Here is a 24,449-nt window from a genome sequence, read left to right as displayed (position 1 = left end):
GAAAATTCTCCAGGAAGTCCTTTCCTTGGGACAACTAAATAATGACACTCTCAAGGTTTTGATTGACAGGCAAATTTCCGCTTTGAGGAAACAAAACAAAACACTCAGTCTTAGGAGGCTGGCCTTGTCTGAGACCAAGGACTCTTGTCCTAGAGTTAACACTTAGCCATTTCCCCTCAGATAAAAGCCTGAGCCTTACCAGCCCAGCATCGTTAGTACAGCACCTAGAGGTGCAGCCAGCCCAGATCAGGTGCTGAACTGAGAGTCTTGGACAACGCAGCCCCTCCCACCATGGTGCCTGCCAGGGGTGGTGAGCTGCAGGGCCGGGGAGACAGCTGCAGAACTAGGCCCTGGTAAGATGCATCCTGGGTAGATAGTTCCCTCCAATGGAGAGTCACTGGGGATACAAGCCACTCTTTCCCTCCCCCCCGAAACCCCACCCCTGTTATTTATCAATTTAATCTCTTTGCAGCCTGGTCCCAGCCCTCTCCTGCCTTTCTTCCCAGGTCTGCCCTCATACCCTCTTCTCCCTACTCCCTCCTTTCCTTTTTCTCAGAGAGGGGGAGGCCCCCAATGGGTATCAACCCACCCAGGCACCTCAAGTCATAGCAGAACTAAGTGCATCTTCTCCCACTGGGACCTGCAACAGCCCAGCTAGTGGAAGGGATCCAGTGGCAAGCAAGAGAGTCAGAGACAACCCCTACTCCCATTGTTAGGGGACCCACATGATGACCAAGCTGCACATCTGCTACATGTGAGTAGGGGGCCTAGGTCCAGCCGTTCATGCTCTTGGGTTGGTGGCTCAGTCTCTGGAAGCCCCTATGGGACCAGGTTAGTTGACTCTGTAGGTCTTGTGGTGTCCTTGGCCCCAGCAGCTTCCTCTGACCTTCCTCCCACACAGAAGTCCCCGGAGCTCGGCCTATTGTTTGGCTGTGGGTCTCTGCATCCATTTCCATCAGCCATTGGATGAAGCCTCTCAGAAGACAGTTATGCTAGACTCCTGTCTGCAAGCACAGCAGAGCATCATTAATAGTGTCAGGGGTTGGCTCTCTCCCATGCAGACTTCTTGCAGGCAAAACAAATTTTGGGACTACAGTTTTATGGGTAGTGTCCCCCTCCTTCCACTGGAAGGCCTACCTGGCTACAGGAGGTGGCCACTTCAGGCTCCTTAACCCCCAATGCTAGAAGTCTTAGCAAGGATCACCCCTCCCCCCATAGACTCCCTGGAGCCTCCCCTGTCCTGGAGATGCCCCCCCCACTGATTTCCCTTCTTTCTTCTTGTCTTCCCCTCAACACCACCCCTGCTCTCTCTGCACCCGATCCCCACCTTCATTACCCTCCCCACCCACCCCGCTCCCTCCCTCCATCTACTTCAGATGTCTATTTTATTTGCTGTACAAATTTCTCTTAAAGTAGATGATCAGCACAAAATGAACTCAATGGCTTCTTTGGAGGTTCTTTGTCTCATAATGTTTGTCTGGGCATTTTGTTGTTGTTTTATTTTGTTCAAGATAGGGTTTCTCTGTGTAGCCCTGGCTGTCCTGGTATTCACTCTGTAGACCAACCAGGCTGGCCTCAAACTCACAGAGATCCGCCTGCCTCTGCCTCCCAAGTGCTGGGATTAAAGGTGCATACCACCACTGGCTGGCTTGGGCATTTGTTTGTTTGTTTGCTTGTTTGTTTTTGAACCTTGCTGTTCCTTTGCATATGAATTGTGGTTTCTGGTTTTGTTTTTTTTATACAAGTCCTACGTGAACAATATGTGTTTCTACTTCTGTATGTGTCTCTCTTGCTTTTCCTGGGCTCTTTCTTCTGTTTATTTGTTTGTTATGACCTACTCTGTTTGTTTTGTCTTATTTTATTCTTTAGTGCCTGTGTTTTCTAGTGAGAGACAGAAAACATGTGACTTCAGGTAGGAGGGGAGTTGGAGAGGGGAACTCATAATCAGAATATATTATTATGGGGAAAAAAATCTATTTTTAATAAAAATAGGGAGGAAAAAAAACTTGCCTGGGAGAGGAGTTGAGGCCAAACCCCCGTACCAGGTGCTGACTGTGCCCTAACAGCCCCACCCCTTGACATGGGACCTGAAACAGAAGACGAGGAGGGTACCCCTACTTCCTCCAGGGAGGCCAGCTCTGCAGTGAATCAGGCTGAGTGTGTCACGGGTGAGCCTCTTCCTTGTAGGGCTTTGTCACTTGTCACTTGCCCTCTCCTGGTTCTCTCACTTCCTCACAAACGTCCTGCAGAGAGAAGTCCCTCTGGAGTCAACCAGCAGGGAAAGTCCCTGTCCTCGTGGGTTTCTGTTCAGGAAGCTGGAGCTGAAGCACAAGCCTGTCATTCCAGAAATCACCTGGAGGCCACCTTCCCTCCAACTGTAGTTCACTAGGCCACCTTCCCTCCAACTGTAGTTCACTAGGCCACCTTCCCTCCAACTGTAGTTCACTAGGCCACCTTCCCTCCAACTGTAGTTCACTAGGCCACCTTCCCTCCAACTGTAGTTCACTAGGCCACCTTCCCTCCAACTGTAGTTCACTAGGCCACCTTCCCTCCAGCTGTAGTTCACTAGGCCACCTCCCTCCAACTGTAGTTCACTAGGCCACCTTCCCTCCAACTGTAGTTCACTAGGCCACCTTCCCTCCAACTGTAGTTCACTAGGCCACCTTCCCTCCAACTGTAGTTCACTAGGCCACCTTCCCTCCAACTGTAGTTCACTAGGCCACCTTCCCTCCAGCTGTAGTTCACTAGGCCACCCTCCCTCCAACTGTAGTTCACTAGGCCACCCTCCCTCCAACTGTAGTTCACTAGGCCACCTTCCCTCCAGCTGTAGTTCACTAGGCCACCTTCCCTCCAGCTGTAGTTCACTAGGCCACCCTCCCTCCAACTGTAGTTCACTAGGCCACCTTCCCTCCAGCTGTAGTTCACTAGGCCACCTTCCCTCCAACTGTAGTTCACTAGGCCAGCTTCCCTCCAACTGTAGTTCACTAGGCCAGCTTCCCTCCAACTGTAGTTCACTAGGCCACCTTCCCTCCAACTGTAGTTCACTAGGCCACCTTCCCTCCAACTGTAGTTCACTAGGCCACCTTCCCTCCAACTGTAGTTCACTAGGCCACCTTCCCTCCAACTATAGTTCACAGGCCACCTTCCCTCCAACTGTAGTTCCCTAGACCACCTTCCCTCCAGCTGTAGTTCATGCTAGTGCACTACTCAGATCACAGACAAAAAGCCTCGGCCAAGCATAGCAGGCCACACCTGTAGTCCCAGATCTGAAGGAGCTGAGGTGTGACATCTGAGAATCTAAGCCAGCCTGGGCTGCATCGCCCCTAAACTGCCTCAAAAACAAAACAAAACAAACAAAAAACAACAAGAGTAACAAAGAAAGCTGGGCATAGTGACACCCATCTTTACTCCCACAACCAGGAGGCAGAGGCAGGCAGATCTCTGTGAGTTCAAGGGCAGCCTGGTCTACATAGGGAGTTCCCAGACAGCTAGGACTGCATAGTGAGAACTCATCTTAAACAAATAAACAAAAAAGCCATGAAGCAGGACCAGAAAGGCTCACAGACCAAACTAGAATCCTTGAATCACAGTGATATTTAATCCAATTAACATATACAAGAAAAGGAGGAGTGAAGACACAGGACAGACAGCTGGACACACTTGGTGTTGGTGTTAGTAGCTCGGAGAATCTCTACGCAGCTTCCAGGCTTCCCAATACTCATATGCCTTGTCTTCTGCTATGTTGGCCTCCCCTCTAGCCTATATGGGTTCAGGGTTACAGCTGGGGCATGCAAGGGAAACAGCTAGAAGGAGGTCCCTGGAGTCAACACTTGATTGGAGGACTCAGGAGCAAGCTGGTCTACCTCATACCAACAGATTCCCATTAGTCTGCTCTGCAGCTTTGGTTTGCTCTATGTTTCTTGGCGCGAGTTACACACATGAGGTGACATGATCTATGCCTGATAAATAATGAAGGGTAGCCTGTCAGCTCATTGCTGTCTGTGAGTCACATTCTCATTTGTTTCGTCACTTCACACACAGTGCATAAATCCCATCTCCTCAGCAGTTTCTCTCGTATCCCTCAGTAGAATTCAATGTCTTAAGTGCTGCTGCACACACAAGACAGCTCCCTTCCCTGAGTGTCTATACATACCCGTAGGTCCTGCTGCTGTTTGTGTTATACACAGATATAGAGCCACATTCTTCAATAAACAGAACTGGGATTTCAGTGCCAGTCTGTCCGGCCCCATATGTCTGTGATGTCACATAATGGTGTCACTTGGTGTCTTCTGTCTTAGTTAGGCTTTTATTGCTGTGAAGAGACACCATGACACCATGACCATGACAACTCTTTTTTGTTTTGTTTTGTTCTTTGAGACAGAGTTGGCTGTCTTGGCTGTCCTGGACTCACTTTGTAGACCAGGCTGTCCTTGAACTCACAGAAATCAACCTGCCTCTGCCTCCCCGAGTGCTGAGATTACAGGCGTATGCCACTGCTCCCGGCTCACTGTTTATTCATCAAACATCTTTCTATCTGGGTTTGTATTATTGATATTGGTTTCCTTGTTTGATGTTCCTTTTCCACACTGGAAGTAACACTCTGTAAGTATATCTATTTTATCTCACATAAAACAGCCTGCCATATAACAGGTGCTCAGTAAAGGTTTGTGAAGAGAACGACCGTCTCCCCTGTGTTGCTATAGTAACACGCTCAGTCTCTTCCACCTTGAGTGGCATGACCAAAGATCGCCTTGTGTCGTGCTCAACTTCAATGTGGCAAGCCCTAGAAAGGCAACCAGAGAAAGACAAGGAGAAATATACCATCCTACCAAAGGGACTCAGACTGTTCTGGTGACAGAACATCTGGCCTGTTCATACTGCTTGCTATTGGTCTGTGTGTAGCAGAACAGTTCTATAGTGAGATTTTTTTTTTTCTTTAAAAATCCAGCTAGGGGGGCTGGAGAGATGGCTCCGTGGTTAAGAGCACTGTCCTCTCTTCCAGAGGTTCTGAGTTCAATTCCCAGCAACCATATGGTGGCTCACAACCATCTATGCTGAAATCTGATGCCCTCTTCTGGCCTGCAGGTGTACGTGCAGATAGAGTGCTGATAACACATAAAAATCCAACTATGGAGCCGGGCATGGTGGTGCGCACCTTTCATCCCAGCACTCTGGAAGCAGAGGTAGGTGGATCTCTGAATTCAAGGCCAGCCTGGCCTACAAAACTAGTCTAGGACAGCCAGGGATACACAGAGAAACCCTGTCTCAAAAAAATGATAAAATAATAATAATAATAACAACAACAACAATAATAACAATAATAGTAATAGTAATAAATCAAGTTGTGTTATGTGAATATGTTTTTGTTTTAATCCCAGGTGTGTGATATGGGGCTGCTTCAGATTGTTCACAACAGCTGACTATAATGTGTCTCGCCCTAGCAGGGTCGTGATTTTACCAGCTGAGGATAGTTTACCTTTAGAATTCTGGGGACTCTTATAAGTGTCAGAGCCCCAAAAGGGGTGGGGGGGCTCTGAAGAGACGGCTGCTGTTCCACCTGATGCTGCTGCTCCCACCTCCTGCTGCTCCACCTGCTGTGGTTTGTTGCAGTTTGTCAAGTATTTGTGTACAAAGAGATGAGTAGAAGAAATTGAATAACCTATCTGTTAAGATCAAATTTGCCCCCAAGGAACTCAATGCCCTGGTCAGCAGGAAGTAGTCTAAAGAGGTCTACACCCCTTTCCCCTCTAACCTTTTTTCTCTCCTACCTAGTGTTGAGGTAGAGAAGGGTAGTAGATTATAAGAACCCAATAGATGGGGCTGGAGAGATGGCTCACAGGTTAAGAGCACTGGCTGATCATTCCGAGGTCCTGAGTCCAATTCCCAGCACCCACGTGGTGGCTCACAACCATGCATAATGAGATCTGATGCCCTCTAGTGTCTGGTGCTCAAATAGAGTGCTCATATACACAACTAAATAAATCTGTAAAAAAGAACCCGATACGTTAGCCAAAAAGCCCAGTTCCCCTGTTTTGTTTTGTTTTTTGGGAAGAGCTTTGTTTTCACAGGTCTGACCTAAGACCAAGAGGCCTCTCTGAGTGTTGGGCTTTTTTTTTTCCCCTGTTAAAGCCCTGAGGCATTATAGGGTAAGGAACAGTAAGAGTTGGAAGGTGTGCACATGGCTACCTCCTCTCATCTCCCTCCTTAAAACACTAGGATTCAATCGTGGGCCTCTATCATAATCACCTCCTAAGGCCCTGCCTCTAAGTCAGCACTTTAGTCAGCTCTCACGATGGACCACATACTGACACCTGAAATATTGAGGGGCACTCCAACCACACCCAAGCTACGGTGCTGCTGTCTCTAAGCAGTCCTTCACCGGTTTGTTTTATTTTCTGAGGTTCTAGAAATCAAACCCAGAGGCTTATGCACATTACATGGGAGTTAAACCCCTGAGCCACATCCCAGCCCCTGTGGCTCTGGTTTTAATAGAGGCAAGCCAATGAAGCCATTTTGTCTATGTACAGTTCACAAACATAAAACACACAGTGTTCACAGACATTTTTAGTTCTTGTTTAAAAGATATAGTTTATGTGTTTGCGTGTTTTGCCTACACGTATGTCAATGCACCATAAGCATGCAGTGCCTATAGTAGCCAGAAGAGGGTGTCAGGACCACGGGGACTAGAGTTTATACATGGTTGTGAGCCGCCATGTTGAGTGCTACGAATGGACCCAGGTCCCCTGTGAGTGCAGCCAGTGCTCTGAACAGCTGAGCCATCATCTCTCCAGGCCCTAGTTCAGAGGTTTAGTCAAAAAGACCAAAGCCTATGTCATCTTCAGACTCCTCAGATTGTTCTTTCTTTGCTTCGACTTTCTTCTTCTCAGCTGGGGCAGCAGCGGTAGCTGGCACAGGGCCTCCTGCATTGCAGATGAGGCTCCAATGTTGACATTGGCCAGGGCCTTTGCGAACAAGCCAGGCCAGACAGAGTCAAAGTTAACACCGGCTGCTTTAATGAGGGCATTGATCTTATACTCCACAACTGTCACCTCGTCCTCGTGAAGAATAAGGGCAGAGTAGAAGCAGGTGAGCTCAGAGACGGAGGCCATGTTCAGTCCTAGTCACCAATGAAGTGAGGGCCTCACCCCAACACACTTAGATTCCTAGGAATGACGGAGCACCTTGGCAGCAGCTGAGGGAAAGCCCCTAGTTCTTTTTCTTTTTTTCTTTTTAAAGATTTGTTTATCTATTATTATGTATACAGTGCTCTGCCTGCATGTACACCTGGACGCCAGAGGAGGGCGTTAGATCATATTATAGATGGTTGTGAGCCACCATTTGGTTGCTGGGAATTGAACTCATGACCTCTGGAAGAACAGTCAGTGCTCTTAACCGCTGAGCCATCTCTCCAGCCCCCCTTAGTTCTTTTCCTAGAAATAATTTGTCGCTACTGTTGTGTGTGTGAATGTGCCATGGCATGGGTGTGGAGGACAAGCTTTGGGGACTGGTTCTCCCCTTCCACCTTGGGTTCTGAGGGTCAAACTCAGGTTGCGAGGGTTGTGCAACAATTGCCAGTCCTCTTTCCAGCTCTTAGTAAGCACTGAATGTATCAAGCCCCGTGGGGTCGTGGCAGGCTTGCCTTGGCTCCTGCTGGCTGAAGGCGTGCAGAGGTCTTAGCCAACATGGTTTCACACTGTTTGCAGGTTCTCCAATCACAAAATGAGAGCAACCCTGTCATTTCTCCCAGTGAGATCACTGAAACATAATGTGATCCCTGAAACGCAAAGAATGGAAAGAAATGAAAGCCACAGACTTAGAAGCCTTTCTGGCCAGGTATAGTGGCCCAGCTGTTATAGATCTGAAACGGGAAGGTGGTGACTTCCAGGCCACCCTGGGCTGAGTAATGAGACCCTGTCTCTAAAACGAGCAAATGGAAACGGGGCAGGGGATGTAGAGAGGAGCTTGGAAACGATATAGTCAGTAAAGTGCTCGCCACGCAAGCATGAGGCCCTGAGGCAAAACTCCAGTGCTGTGTCACTTATCTACACCCTGATCTGGGGGTGCAGAGGAAGACAGATCTCAGGGGCACACTAGGCAGACAGTCTAGACAAATGAATGAGTTAAAGGTTTGGTGAGAGACCCTGCCTCAAAAACTGCGGTGGAGAGGAGTTGAGGACGATATCAGTTGCCAACCTCTGGCTTCCATGCATGTTTGCACACACCCAGACAAGAATACACACACACACATCTCTCTCTCTCTTTCTCTCTCTCTCTCTCTCTTTCTCTCTCTCTCTCTCTCTCTCTCTCTCACACACACACACACACACACACACACACACACAATTTTTAAAGAAAGAGGAGGAACAGGGGAGAGATTGAGCTGGGCAGATCTCTGTGAGTGAGACCCAGGCCAGCCAGGGTTACATAGAAGAGAAAAAGAAGAAGGAGGAGGAGAAGGAGAAGAAGAAGAAGAGGAGGAGGAGGAGAAGAAGAAGGAGGAGGAGCCGCTACCAATTTTCCTGGCTTCAAATCTCAGCTCTGCTTCTAACTAACAGGCTGGTGTAAGAAAGCTGCTGGGTCTTTCTGTGCCTCCATTTCCTTCATCCATAACAGGGAACATAGTATAACTAGCAACTGTAGTGCTGTGAAAACAAATGAGTGACTGTGTGTGAGAGACGAGGAACACCGGCTCAGTTCAGAACCAAGAGCTGGCTGCTATAGTGTGTGATTCAGTGTTGCACAAATCAGTGGCCATATGAGTCTCCCTCACTTACACATACACCCCCCACTCATACACCCCCAACACATACACACACATAACACATACACACCACAGCTCATGCAGCAGACCACACATTCAATAAAATTTATACACACACATACACACACACACACACGCACACACACACACACACACACACACGACACAGCCAACCTTTTTTCATATCCTATACATTGTGTACTTTGTGGCTTCATTAACTCACCAGCCAAATCCTTCCTTGCTCGTGACCTTCGCTGCTCTTCCCCACTGAATGTCATCGTGACCTCAGCAATGTCATGCAACTTAGCAGTCATTCTAATCGCTCCCACAGCGTGATGCTCGTTAGCCATTTTGCTTCATGGCCTTCTCAACAGCACCGTCTCTCCAACACACTAGAGTTTAAGAATGGAGCTTTAGTTTTGTGGACTTGGATTTGTATCCTGACGCTGCTACCCGCCAGCTGTGGGTGTACGGGCAAGCTGCTCAGCTTCTCTGGTTGTGACTTTATTCCCATGAAAAGGGGTCATAAGATACAGACCACAAAGGCCACATTAGTAAACACGACTTTCCTCTGGTCTGACGGTGCATGCTTGAAATATCAGTGCTTGGGAGAAACTGAGGCAGGAAGATGGAGAGTGTGAGGCTAACCTAAGCTACACAGTGAGACTCATTCTCAAAAGGAAAAAGGAAACAAAACATTATGAGTCTGTGTTGTTGTCTTTTTTTTTTTTTTATTCCCATTTATTGGCTCTTAAGATGAATTAAAAGATAGACTGCGTATTACTCGGGCTAGAGCCTGGCATATGGGGAATCATGCAGATACAGTTGTGTTCAGTAAGTGCTGGGAGAGACTGATGGCATTTCTTTAGACCAGAGAAGTTGCCTTGAATAGAATGCTCGCAGTTAAAGGGACTCCGCGATGGTGCCTTGGTGGGAGTGCTGCATCTCTGCTCTAGATTCCATGGCCTTCCATCCAGCTTTGTGTTGTAACCGCGCCGTTTCCCTTCATGAAATTTGAGTGGTGACATGTTGACATTGTTCTATTTAGTTCCATTTCCTCTTCAGTGGGCAAGCTTAACCTGTTTCTCAATTTAGCCAGAGCAAAGGAAGGAGAATTCTGAGTGGCTGTGAGACAGGAGCTGGGCCTGTGCCCTCCTCCTGAGAATGGGCCTGACTTTCTTTCCTACTTTGCCAAGACATAGGTGCTTCTTCCGGGTTCTCTCTAAGCACCGGTTCTTTCTCCGTTGCTACCACGACTCACCTGCCCTCCCGTTGTCAACTAGCCCATGACACTGGAGACACACACAAGAAGCCTTGCGATGAACTCACCTTTCTGTCCACCAAGTGCTCTCAGATCCAGTCTCCACAGTGGGTGTAAGGGGGACACTAAGAGCCCCTCAAGGACCCCACAGGCCTGAGCATCAGCCTAAAGCTCCTGTCCCTACCTAGCTAAGATGCAGTTCAGTGGAGAACTTGTCTAATCCTAGCGCCAGAAAAAGACAAAAAGAGAAAGAGAGAGAGAGGAATGTCATGTCTCCAGGGCAACCTGAGGTCACCAGCTTTCACTGTGGCAACACGCATATAAGATGAAGCTTACCATTTTTACTTTTTTGTTAGTTGTGTGTGTGTGTGTGCGAGTGTGTGTACTACTGGGTATTGAACCCAGGGTCTCCTGTATGCTAAGTAGGGATTCATCTGCTGAGCCATTAGCCTCTTCTTGTTTTTGTTTGCTTGCTTGTTGGAGATCGGGTCTCACTGGCTAGCCTGGGACTACCTGTGTAAACCAGGCTGGCCTCAAACTCCCTCTGTCTCCCAGTGCTAGGAGTAAAGGTGTGTGCTGTGCCACCAGGCCTCGCATGCAGGGGCCTTTTTAAAGTGCGCAGTTCAATGGCGTTAAGTGCTGTTGTCGGAGCATCACACGGTCCACCTCCAGAACAAACACAAACTCCACCTCCACTAAGCACTGCCTCCCCCTCACACACATATATGGCCCCTAATCCCCATTCCACTTTCTACCTCTTCAGATGTGACCCTCGAGGAGCCCTGTAGAAGTGAAGCCATGGCGTGTATGTCCCTGTGAAGGACAGACACTTTTGTAGTAAGATGTCTACGGAAGTGCCAAGATGATCTCCACTGCACTGCAGGGGCCAGAAAGGATGTCTCATTTTTGTCCTAAAGTCACCTTTCCCCATAGACGTGAATACTCAAAAGATCATTTGATGAATTTGTGATCATTGTCATCACCATAATAAAATATACAGGGCATGGTGGCTCATGACCCAGCACTTGAAAGTTGAGGCAGGAGGGTGGTAAGTGTAAGGTCAGCCTCTGCCACATACAATAAGTCCTAGGCTAGCCTAGGCTACATAGAGAGGCCGTATCTCAAGTAACCAAGCATATACATACTCCTCCCATGCATGCACACACAGAGACACAGACAGACAGATTCCTGAAGAGCATAATAAGGTACCCTGCATTCTACCTCTGAGATTCCCAAGTCCACTCTTCCTCTCCCATATGTGTGTGTGTGTGTGTGTGTGTGTACTGTTTTTGTTGTTTAAAAAAATATATATATTGTGATCCCACACACATGTACCTGTATGTACGTATACACACACACACATACACACACACACACACACACACACACACACACACACACACACACACACACACACACCACCCTTCTATAATCAACTTCAGTTCATCTTTTGCCCAGAAAAATCATCCCAGCTGTGAATCCTTTCTGCCAGGAAGGTCTTCCAGCTTTTCCATCGGCCTTCTCTTCGGTGCAGTAGCTGCTTCTGGCTCTCCTGCTGGCCTCCCTCAACCTCCAACCCCAGGCTCCCCGCCAGCTTTGCCAGCTTCTGTGAGAAGAAGGTGCTGCTCCTCTCCGAAAACAGCCAAGCCCGCCCTGTGGTTTCTATTAATTAAAGAAACCCAGGCTCCCCTGGGCACCAGCACCCCCCCGCCTCACCCGCCCCATCCCCACCCCGGGCTTCCCCCTCAGAGAACTGGCTCAGCTGTCGGCTGGTAAATGAACAAGCTATCACCAGGCAACGGCCTGGCCTGCAGCCGATTGACGGGATGACGCCATTCCTGATGCTCCTCCCAGCCTCACCCAAATCTGTTTGTTTGGGCTCAACTGCGCGTTTGCCAGGCCTTCATTTGCTAGTCAGTTTGCAACAGCTCTTTTGTTGATTGGCTGCCAGGGGGCTGAGGTCAGGAGCCCTGGATTCGGGGAAGGCAGCTCCCTGCCTGGGCAGGAATTTTTTTGGCTCCCTGGGGTATTTCCCCATCATGGTAACAATATCTAGAAGAACCCAGTGTGATGACACATGCTAACCCCTTGGGCACAGTGGAAACCACAAAGACAGTGGGGCATCAGATAATTCGCTAAGGCTCTGACCCCCCGTACCCCGCTTCAATCCAGAGCCCTACTTACTGCTAAGCTGTGTGGGCTTCAAGGATGCCACAGGCATGACTAAAGGCTAGCCTGCTGTTTAATAAAACTAAAGAAGCATTTCAGAAGCTGGCGATGGGAATGATGGGTACCAAACGCTGGAAGCGAAGGGTGAGGAAGGGGTGATGAACTCTGGCCAACAAGAACTGGATGAGAGCAAAGAACAGGAAGTTCTGGTGTGTGGTTGCATAAGACAGAGACTATAGAGAACAGTGATGTATTGTGGGGCTGGGTGGGGGAGCGGTTAATCTCAGTAGTTGAGCACTTGCTTAACAGGCACAAGATCCTGGGTACACAAACACACACACACACACACACACACACACACACACACGCACGCACGCACGCACACGCACACAAAGCAACAATAGGAATGTATGATACATTTCAAAAGGCTAGAAGAACTTTGATGGTTTTTACCATAAAGAAGCAGTCAGTGGGGCTGGCTAGACAGCTCTCTCAGCAGGTGAAGGTATTGGCCACCAAGGCTGACAACCCAACTTCAATGCCCAGAACCCACGCTGTAGAAAGGCAGTCAGAAATGCACATGGTAACAGTAGATAGCAGGGTTCCTGTCAATCTTTGGCTCCCTGAAGAGCGCCCTCTGCTGGTCGTATTTCTCCAGACAGGCGCCTGCTACCACTTGCAAATTGTAAAGGGATTTGTAGACTTAAGGGGGGCTTGTTCTCCATTAGAGGCATTCTGGCGGACCTGGCTCTATAATGGCTGCCGGAATAGACAGAGGTTTCCCCCACCAATGTTGAGTTGACAGCTATGTGAACATTTTACATCTCTAAGAGTGCATCAAGGCGAGCCATAAACTGTCTAACTTAGTGAACACTTAAGTTGAGATTTCACAGCTCAAGGAACCAAAGACCCTCCCATAAAACATTGGCTCAAGCCCAAATTCCCCATCCTCCATCCCGCAGCCTGCCCTTAGCCCTCTACTTCCAGCCTTGAGTTCCTTCTAGCTTGGGGTATCTCCTGGTCTCCTGGACAAGCCGTTCTCATCCACACATACTAACCCTTGCGGTCCACAGAGCTTTTTCCTGATGATCCATCTCTGACATTACCCTTTCTTCAAAACCTTCTCCTGGGCTCCTCCTCCCCAAGACCAGCCAACCCCCCTGGCATCCTACCCAGCAGGCAATCCTCATATGGAAGACCACAACACACGCCTAAGAAACCATTTCATCACATCCTGTCAAACAGAGGACATGGCCTTTGGAGAGATGGGGCGTGCCAAGGATTCATGTTGGGGGATGGTCTGGTGTATTTTGATGCTAGTTACTGCTTGCTGTCTCTGTGACTCACCTTTTGATTAATAAAAAGCCATCTCACCTAGGCAGGGCAGAGGAGATAGATGTGGCTAAGGTTCCCAGGCTTAGAGAGACAGAGGAATTCTGGGAGGAGGAGGAGGAAGAGGAAGAGGAAGAGGAAGAAGAAGAAGAAGAAGAAGAAGAAGAAGAAGAAGAAGAAGAAGAAGAAGAAGAAGAAAGAGGAGGAGGAGGAGGTCCTGAGAGAGAGGAGAGGAAGGCCGCCATGGGCTAGATGAAAAAGAACCTCATGGCAGGCATGGATGGAGATTTGGCCCAGATGAAGAACATTAGCAAGTATTTGGGATTATGGATGGGAGGTAGCTTGATAGAAGTTATTAGAAGCAGATGGCATGGGATTGGGGCAGGAATTCCATACCTGCCCCACTATGGGAAGTAGTTTAGAGGATTAATGTCTGCCCTGCCCCAGGTTAACTAAGGCTGTTTTAAAATATAACAAGGGTCTGTGTCTTGATTGATTGCTAGCCGGGCATACTGATAATATAGACAATTAAAAACAAGTGGCCCCCAACTAAAAACCCCAGGTTCAGGTCTCTGATCTGCCATCTACCAGTTGTGTGTTGTGAGGAAAGTAATGTCACCTTGTCAGCCCACAGAGATTGGGGTACTCTACAGCTCACAGAACATGTGGGAGCATGGAACACAGGGAACACCCTCAGCCCATCCTAGGCTTTGTTGCTTACATGAGAGAATGTGGACAGGGCTTACAAAGCAGTATAAAGCAGTCTTAGGCCTGTTGTAGAAAATGCCCTTTGTTAAGAGTGGAAATTTTTTTTCCTGAGACAGGATTTCTCTGTGTAGCCTTGGCTGTCCTGGACTCTCTTTGTAGACCAGGCTGGCCTCAAACTCACAGAGATCTGCCTGCCTCTGCCTCCCTGAGTGCTGGGATTACAGGTGTACACCACTGCGCCTGGCTGAGAGTGGGGATTTTTTTTTTCAGGACTTTATACAAATATTTTCATTTCTTTTAAAAATCACAAGGGGGAAAAAAAGCCAAACTTTTAGATTAGGAAAATAGTTAACATAGGGCTGTCAAGATGGCTTGGTAAGTAAAGCTTTCATTAGACAAGTCTTGTGGCCCGTTTTCAACATCTAAAGTCCATGCGCCAAGGGAGGGAGAAAACCACTCCATAAAATGTCCTCTGGCTTCTACATGTGCCTAACGTCGCACATACACTAAAAATAATAACAGTAATAGTAATAATAGTAATAATGTAATAATAGTAATAATGTAATAATAGTAATAATGATACACTTTAAGAGAAAACTACTTCGTATCTGGTATTAATGCTTTCCTCTTTACAAGAGGACCACAGACATAAACTGTAATTTCAATGGTCAAATGCCTTTTGACAGGAGTGATAAGAACACTCCCTACCAAGAAGAGTCTCTCACTGCCTCGCAGGCTCTCCATATTCCTAGCGTCCAGAGACTAGGTCAACAACTCAGCCCTGTGCTCTCAGGGTTCTGTAAGTAGTTAACATGCTTTTAAAATGAAAAGTCTAGGCCTTAACAAAGGAAAGTCTTCCTAATAATTGGATAGTCACGTACAAAGAACGAAGTTGGATCTTTCTCTATCATTATATACAAGGCTAATTCAAAGTGGGGTTCTGAATGTAACCCCGTTAGAAGCATATGCTTGTCATTTGTGAGGCCCTGGGTTCAACTCCCAGGACCCAGTGGGAAAAGGGAAAAACAAATTCACAGCAGAACAAAGACTTCAAGTTAAGGCCTAAAACTATATTAGAAGCAAACATAAGGCAAAAGTTAGCATTGGGCCCAGCATGGTGGTGCATGCCTTCAGTCCCTGGGAACTCCCCGGGGCAGGTGGATCTCTGTGAGTCTGAGGCCAGCTAGGTCTATAGAGTGAGTTCCAGGTAGCCAAAGCTACATATAGACAGTCTGTCTCAAAAAACAAAAGGCACTCTTAGGGTTGGGCATGGTGGCCCCCTCCTTTAATCCCAGCACTCGGGAGGCAGAGGCAGGTGGATCTCTGTGTGTTTGAGGCCAGCCTGGTCTACAGAGTGAGTCCAGGAAAGCCAAGGGCTATACAGAGAAATTGTGTCTCGGAAAGAACACCCTTAGGCTGCATGCGCTGCCCGCTGGTATAGTGTCTGCCAAGCAGGGTCCTGGGTTTAATCCCCATCATTAGAGGGAGGGGAAGAAATTGTCAACAAAATAAAATAACAACCAACAGAGTGGGAGAAAACATTTTAAAAGTCACATATGTATCTGACAAAGAATTAATATGCACCAGGGCGGTGTTGATACACACTTTTAATCCCAGCACTTAGGAGGCAAAGGCCGGTGGTTCTCTGTGAGTTCGAGGTCAGCCTGGTCTACAAAGCGAGTCCGGGACAGCCAAGGCTACACACACAAACCCTGTCTCGAAAACCCAAAAACTGGAAATTAATTAATTAATTAAAAGGGGGTGTGCAATGCAAAGCAGCAGAGGCAGCCGGAGAAAAGGGCTCAGTAGCTGAGGTAGCTTCCAGGCCCAGAATCCTTCAGTTCCTGCAATTCCTTGCATCTCTGGATGGCAGGGGTCCGAAACAGAGTGAGTGGATTCTGCAGCGCCTTTACTAACTGTGCTCCTCCGCCTTTAGCAAAAGTTTTTTCCGCCAAGAATTTTGTCCTTGTCATATTCCATAGCTGCCAGAAGAGGGCGCAGCGAGTCAATATTAAGATGGAAATCACAGCCTGGTAGCTTATGCTGCAGGAGGAAGATAGACCCGGGAGCTAGCTAAGTTTCTCCCACAGCTCCGGCCTCCAATCGGTTCCTTAGGCAATCCGTTGGCATCCATCAACATAGAATTAAAGTTCTTCTGAAGTGAGGCGGAGGGAGCGGTGGGGGGGGCATTTTACAGATTTCAAATGAACTGGTTTTTCTTTGCATAAATGCCCACTGGGTGTCTAAAGCACACCAGCTTTTCACAATCCAACAGTGAGCTGAAACAGATTTGTTTGTTTGTCTGTCTGTTCCATCCCCACCCCCACTCCCACCCACAAGAAGCTTCGGGGCTAGTACCATACAGAGAGAGGACCCTGAGACTATCAGAGAGAAAGGGGAGCCCTGATTTATAGGTCTGGCAGGCCTGGGGTGGAGGGATGCCTAGGGGTTGGCTGGGAGAACTGGGAGTTCCTGTTAGGTGAACAAAGTGTTCAAAGGCCACACAATGCGGAAGAGCCCGGAGTGCACTCAAGGAACTGAAGGACAGGCACAGCAGGAGGCAAGAGGGCCCAAGAGGAAACAGAAAGCCACCGAACCAGGGACCAGACATCCAGGGCCCCCTGTGACCTATGGAGGTGGCCTCTCAAGGCCTCAAGTCACTGGGTTTCATTCTGTTTGCCAGGATTTTCACTCCCAGTGCCAGATGTGGACACAGTTTGCCTGGTCTGTTAAGTTTTCCTCTCCCTGGCAGCCTGCCCTTTCCTCTGCTCATCTGTTCTTCACCCAGTCAACACACGCCCTCCACACCTACCTTCCACTCATCTGTACCTCCTTCCTCATTGGACTCAAACCTGCTGAGGCCTCACACACACTAAAACTGAAAGGACACAGAGGCTCCCTTGCCCCTGTGCAAACTTATGAAGTATTCTGTATTTGTTAAATATTTGCCTCTGTGTGTGTGTGTGTGTGTGTGTGTGTGTGTGTGTGTGTGTGTGTGCACTTGAGTTGGAATAGGTGCATATGAGTGCAGGTGCCCTCAGAGCCCAGAGGCATCAGATACACACACACACACACACACACACACACACACACACACACACAGCCTCTAGAGTTACAAACCTGGTGCTGTGAACCGAACCTGGGTTCTCTGGCGTTCTTAATTGCTGAGCCACTTCTCTAGACCCTGGTCCATATTAACCAAGCCCACCTTTGAATATCAGACACAGTGCTACACACCTATAATCCAGCACTTAGAAGGCTGGGGATGCCAAGTTTGAGGCAAGCCTGGGCTACATGGTGAGAGCCTGTCTCCAAAAACCTAAAACAAATGAACAAACCAGCTAGGGGCCTCCACCCAGCAGGAGAAACAACCACTATGTCCACACGCTTCTCCACCCTGAAAAAGACAGACAGACTAGAAATCAGAAGCAATTTCCAAGCACATGCTGTGCCAAGTATCTATTTTTAGAAACCTTTTTTCAGAAAATTCCCAAAACAATGTTTAAGAGCCAGACATGGCAGTACATCCTTGTATTCCCAGCATGCCCAGAGGCAGAGGCAAGAGGACCACCACGAGTTTAGAGCCAGCCTGATCTTCATTGCGTTATCTTATCTTTTTTTTTAAAGATTTATTTATTATTATGTATACAGTGCCCTGCCTGCATGTACACCTGCAGGCCAGAAAAGGACATTATATCACGTTATAGATGGCTGTGAGGCACCATGTAGTTGCTAGGAATTGAACTCAAAACCTCTGGAGGAGCAGACTGTGCTCTTAAGCTCTGAGCCATCTCTCCATCTCTGTGTTATCCTATCTCAAAAACAAGAGTAAAACGGCAAATGTAACTCGGCAGGAGGCTGCTAACCTTGAATGCATGAGACCACAAATCCAACTCATACCAATACCAAACAAAGACGGAAAGAAAGAAAATTACAACAAAACAACTGTATTAAATATCGCCTACCATATTCCAATTTTATACTTGAGGGAAGGAGTACTTTTCTCAGCTGTAAAGAGGATTTAGCCAGGCAGTGATGGCACATGCCTTTAATCCCAGCACTCAGGAGCCAGAGGGAGGCAGACCTCTGAGTTTGAGGCCAGCCTGGTCTACAGAGAGTTTCGGGACAGCCAAGGCTACACAGAGAAACTCTGTCTCAAAAAACCAAAAGAAAAGAAAAGAAGAAAGGAAAGAGGAAGGAAGGAAGGAAGGATGAGTATGTAATTTCCTCCAAAAACACAGCAACTGAGAGTCCTTGCAGGTGGAATACCTGTTATTCAAAGCACTGGGGACTGGAAGTGTTTTGGATTCTGTTGATATCTGATGCACTAAGGTATTCCATCTAAATATGGAATACCTTTTGTGCACTGTGTGAAACAGCGTAGTTCAGAACAGAGGGAGGTGAGAGGGGGAAGGGGCCCTCCCAACTCTCCTGCTCTGATTTCCCTGCCTGCCTGGCAGCCTAGACGGTTCAACACAACGGGCCAATCCTTCTACAAAACAACTCACTCTCCTTTCTGAGAAAGTTCACATATGAGACTGTTGTTTAAAATGGCTAATGGCCAGGTGTGGTGGTGCACGCCTTTAATCCCAGCACTTGGCAGGCAGAGGCAGGGGGATTAATGTGAGTTCCAAGGCTAGCCTGGTCTACAAAGGGAGTCCAGGACAGCCAGGGCTACAGAGCAAATCCAGGATAGCTAAGGCTGCACAGAGAAACTCTGCCTCGAAAAAAATAAATAAATAAGGAAACAAACAAACAAAAAGTACAGGCAAGCAAAGAAAAGAAAAAATCTGCGTTTACCGTCCCACTGTACAGCCAGTATCTGCACCCTCATGACTTTGCAAGCTGGGGTTTTTTATTGTTGCTGTTGCTGCTGTTGTTCTTGGTGGTTGGTGGTGGTGGTTTGTTTTGGATTTGTTTGTTTGTTCATTTGTTTTTATTTGAGAGGGTGAGTTTTAAGGTTTGTTGTTTGTTTTGTTTTGTGGTGTTTGTTTGTTTGTTTGTTTGTCTGGTTCCTACACAGGGCCTCCTCACCAGCCCTCCCCCCCCCCCCCCCCCCCCCCCCCCAGCTATGACTAGAAACTGGGAGAAGGAGGTTTCCCGTTTACTTTGTACTCTTCAAACAGCGGCTCCAAGGCTAGGCTGCTTAGCTTTAGCCTTGTTTGGGATCCCCAAAGAACAGCTTACTTAATGGGAGAGGCCTGGCCTTCATCAGTTTGAAAGCACAAGGCACCGGTGTGCTGTCACAGGGGACAAGAGCTGTCAAGTGTGGGGTCCGCCGTATTATGATTCTTAAGACATTGAGATTGCAACACTGACACTGTATGATTTTGCAACCTGCTTCCTTCTTCAAAAAGAACTGAAAGAAAGATCCAGCCATTTGCATAGGCTGGTTAGTACTTTTCCACACTCGCGCAGTTGAAGGGAACTGAAATGAGTGTGGCTCCCACAACCCTCCTTCCCCTCACCTCCCCAAGAATTACTGGCAATCTGTCCCAGGGCGCCCTCAGTGAAGGCTGGGAACTGCAGCTCCGCGGGCAGGAGCTGTGCAGGCAGGTTCTTCGTTCACAGGGCCCAAGAGTCCATGACCGGGGCTAAGATGTCCCTGGGCCATTCCCACACACAGGCAATGGGTTGCCAAGGCCCACCCAGCACACGCCCTCAGTGGCTCAAGCCCCCCTCCCTGGGAGGAGAGCAGGAGAACCTATGGGCCCTGGCTGGCATCCAGCTCCACTGGCCCCACACCCTCAGCACAGCCCTGGGGCCGAGCCGTTCCTGGAGTGAAGGGATGAGCTGCTTACACCTCACGAGGCCCGATCATTCCTGCTTGCTTCAGAAATGACACACGCTCATGGCTCAGCCCCAACCTCTCCTCCCCGGCAAGCTGGCTAGCCAGCTGGTCTTGTTCTGAGTCCTCGAGTTCTGTCTTTCTTAAAACCTCTAGGATTTTTGGAACCCCATTTGTGGTGACTCTTGACTTTGAGCTCCTGATATATATGCCAGGCATTTTATAAGCCTGTAACACAGCCGTCTTTGGAGGCAGATATCACCATGCCTACCTCACACACTATAAATCTAGTCCAGGACATGGAGCGGTCAACAACCATGGAACAGATAAGAGGCAACCTTGACCAAGACAGAACCCAGAAAGCTGGAAACCTCATCAGTAGTCCCCGAGTGCTCAATATTTGCCTGGTGTGTTTATAAACGGGGCAACCCAGCTTGCCCCCTGGCACTTGTTTACGTAGAAGAAAGCTGGGACCCGCAGCGAAAACCATCCAAGGCCGCACAGCAGAGGGAGCCTGGACTTGAGGCCAGCTGTAAAGGCTGTGCTGTCTCTCCAAGCCCAGGCACAGAGGACCCCTCTCTCTGGTCTTCCTCCTTTCCTGGGGGCTACCCTCCTCATTTTTCTGAGTCTACTGCGAACTCCCTCATCTCTCTCCGGGTGGTAGTGTTTCTCTTGTGAAACTGCGCGTTGTGCAAGGCCATGTTTGATTAGATCACCCTCTACACCCCACCACCACCAAGAACTAAGAGTTCTAGAAGACTTATGTGTGCAAAGGTCCAGAGCAGGGTCTGCAGAAATGACCAGTTAGTAAGCAATGACTTGTGGAGAGCCATTTTTGTCCCAAGCCCTATGGAGGGTCCTATGGGGGACATCTATAAAGACAAAAGATAACATATGACCCCCATCTTCCAAGGAAAGCAGTGAAGAAGCCAGCATATAGGCTCCACGTGGTGGTACATACCCCTACTCCCAACAGGCAGGGGACCGACACAGGAGGATCATGAATTTAAAGCCAGTGTGCACTACATAGCCAAACTCAGTCTCAAAAAATAAAAGTAAAGATCGAAGGAATGAATGAATGAATAGAAAAGAAAAGAAAGAGGGCTGAGCAAATAGCTCAGGCTCCCAGCAAGAGAAATTAGAAAACTGTTTTCCTGTGTCCGCAGGAAACAAGTCCTGAGAAATAAGGCACGGAGAACAGCTAGTTTTATGGTGTTTTATTTTGGTTTTGGTGTCATCTGTCAGACTGGCTCTTCCCATCAGAGTGGGCCCTCAACATGGCTCGACAGGTCAGAGGTGCTTGCTGCCAAGCGTGACAACCTGGGTTTCATTCCCCGGGAGGGCCTCGGTAGAACAGGAGAAACAACTCTCACACTTGGTCCCCTGACCTCTCCCCAACAGACTCTCTCGCCTCTGTGAGGACGCGCACTTGGTTCCCACAACCACTAGGTGGCAGAGCTGCCATTCCGAGGCTAACAGCTCCCAGTACAGTCAGAGGGAAGGCGGCGGGGGTGGGGTGGGGGGGTCCCAGACCACTCCTCAAATCAGCTGGTGAGAGATTCCGGGCAACCAGGAGGCGCCAGTGTTCTCAGCCAGCCTGGAAGTTAAGGAGAGAGGTTGTGAGAAGAACCCGGGTGAAGCTGAAAGGGAATTTTGACGGGTACCTCCCTTGAGCCAGACTCTGAGAACCGAGAAACCTTCCAAGCAGGGATGATCCGTACGTAGCCTACCCACCGGCTGCAGTCTGAACAGGCTGCCTATGGTTTACAAAAGCTGGTCTAACGGGGTTTCAACACAGATCACTACGGTTCTCACCCATCTCTAGGCAGAGATGCAGCCGTGCGCGAGAGGAGTGCTAGTGCCTTCAAGGAGTAAAACACCTCTTGACAGTCACCTCGTTCTGCTGCTGAGTTGTGACATTTAGATACTCTAAATCTAATATTTGGCTCAACTGTACATCAGCTAAGCCAAGCAATAGGGCCCTACAGTCACCTGAGCTCAGGGTTAGGCACACCTCGATACCCACTAATGAGAGGGAAAGACACAGCTTGAAGCCAGAAATCCGACTGTTATCTGTTTCTAACTATCTGTTCAAGCTTGATTGGGTGAACCAACTTCCACAAGCTTTAGGGTCCTGGTCTATGAAATAACAAGTTTAATCTCTGAAGTCTCTTCCAGCTTCGAAATTCTGGAAAACACCCACTCCTGTGGCCAAAAGGACCTGGGGGTGGGGGGGTCGTGGGCGACCTGAGCACAGCAGGGCAGGGGAGTGTGCTGGCGTTGGAGGGAGATAAGCCGTCCGAGGAATTAGCCCCACTCATCTCGCTAATTGCCATAGCCACTGCGGCACTGCCGCCCCACCTCCGCCCCCACGGCCCTGCCGCACACACCCACGGCTCCTCAGAGATTTCTGGAATCTCGATGGATTCCTTTACATCCGCATGTTTATTACCCTTTACATCCGCAAATCGTTTTACATCAGCAACCCTGCCGCGCGATTATTAATCATCTCAATATTCTCTCCGGCTGTAAAAGGAATTGCGGGGTCCGGACTTATGAAGGTGAAACCTGCCTCGGATCCATTCAATCATCAATTAACTAAAGTTAATTAAGCGTCTAATATAAGCAAGCCCCAGGAGACACACAGATACAACTCGTGCAGGCATCAGAACTGCAGGGGTCCTCAGGAACTTCACCCACTTTGCAATTATGTCACCAGGAGGGGGTGAGTTAGAAAGTGATGAAAGACCTCCCCAGCTCGATGACAGGGCTGCAAAAAGAACGACCCCGCCCCCAGCCAGAAGAAAATGGCCTTCCCAAGGTCACTTATGTCCCAAGGGAAAATACTAGACCCCAGAACGTCTATCCTCAAAGCTTTCCACTGCGCCAGTGACAAGAATCTGAAATCAGGTATATCAAAGAGAGCGAGGGTTTGAACACGACTGCTTCCAGGATTTCCAGGCACAGAGAAAGAAAATCGTGATCCCAGATCACCCACCCGGAACAGATGAGCCAAGCCCTAAGCTTTGACTGCTGCCTCCACTAGCAGAGCCCCTTGGAAGCTGGTGACCCGAGCCCCCGCCCACCCCCGCACCGTCCCGGTTGGAGGAGGGGTGCGCAGCCCAGGGCTCCGCAGGCCCGCGCGGGGGCGGAGCCAGGCGGGGGGCGGGGCGCCGCGGGAGTCCGGCTCCCACCCACTCCCTGCCCGCAGCGCCTTTCCAAATATGGTCATAACGGAAGCAGCCGGCAGACGTCACGGCGCCGGGTGGGAGCCGCTGACGGGAGGCGCTGACGGCGCCTACGTGTCACCGTGGAAACCAAACAGTAAATAGTGCACTGGCGGGCTCGTGTGCTGCTTGCTGAAGCGAAGTGACCTGGAGTAAAGGCCGGAACTGGGAAGGGCTAGGAGACACCTTGGCCTTGGCAGGGCAGGGCGCGGGCGCCGGGAGGGTGTGGAGAGGGAGGCAGGGGGCTCCGAGACCCTTGGGAGGTGCCGGGGAAACCCGCAGTAAGGAGCCCTTCTACCCTTCCGGAGCCTGCAAGGTTGTTACTTAGTTTTTTCTTACCTAGCTTCTGGGCATGCAGACATTGGGAACACTACCCTGGCCTCGATTCCAGGGGCGCCACTCCGGGTGGTTAATAAAATGCAGGCCACGTCTTTCTGTGCCCTAGACTGTTATTCTCTATAAAATAAGCATAATAGTAAGACCTACGAGGGTACTTGTGACTATTTTGTGTATTTATGACATGGGCTCACTATCTGATATTGATCTGGACTTCACTATGTAGCTGAGAAAAATTACCTCCAACTTCTGATCTCTTTGCTTCCTCTTCCCATGTATGAGCCAGAGTACCCTGCTCACACAGTTCTGGGGCTCAAACTCAGAGCTTCTTTCACGCTAGGCAAGCACTCCAGCAACTAAAACACAACCCCAGCTCTGTGACTTTTTAATATAGATCTATCTTTATTTATTTTTTTAAGTATGTGTCTCTGCACGTGTGTACATGTGTGCCGATTGAATGGATAGATGTGCTGAGAACCAGACTGAGGTCCTCTGCAAGACCAGTGTGCACTGTTGGCCGCTGAGCCAATTCTCTGGTACCACCCAAACCCCTCCTCCCCACCCCCCTCGAGACAGGGTTTCTCTGTGTAGCCCTGGCTGTCCTACACTCATTTTGTAGACCAGGCTGGCCTCAAACTCACAGAGATCCGCCTGCCTCTGCCTCCCCAGTACTGGGATTAAAGACGTGTGCCACCACGGCCAGCCCACCCCCTTTAAAAAAAGAAAATAGTTGTATAGTGTTTTGAGCAGAGCTTAGCACACTGGGAGCCCAGGTTAGTGCTGGCTGCCTATCCCGAAAAAGCAGGAGAGAAGCGTCACTGTGCCACCACTGCAACATATAGCTGGCATCATATTTTCCTGATTGTC

General features: G+C 49.0%; 1 pseudogene; it reads right to left on the bottom strand.

The window, feature by feature from the left end:
• Positions 1–6,807: 6,807 nt before the first annotated feature.
• LOC127196475 (60S acidic ribosomal protein P1-like) lies at positions 6,808–7,109 on the bottom strand (annotated as a pseudogene).
• Positions 7,110–24,449: the final 17,340 nt, after the last annotated feature.

The sequence above is a fragment of the Acomys russatus genome, chromosome 1 (genome assembly GCF_903995435.1).
Source record: "Acomys russatus chromosome 1, mAcoRus1.1, whole genome shotgun sequence".
Taxonomy (NCBI): domain Eukaryota; kingdom Metazoa; phylum Chordata; class Mammalia; order Rodentia; family Muridae; genus Acomys; species Acomys russatus.
The sequence above is the reverse complement of the archived record's forward strand: the minus strand, read 5'-3'. Positions and strand labels throughout refer to the sequence as shown.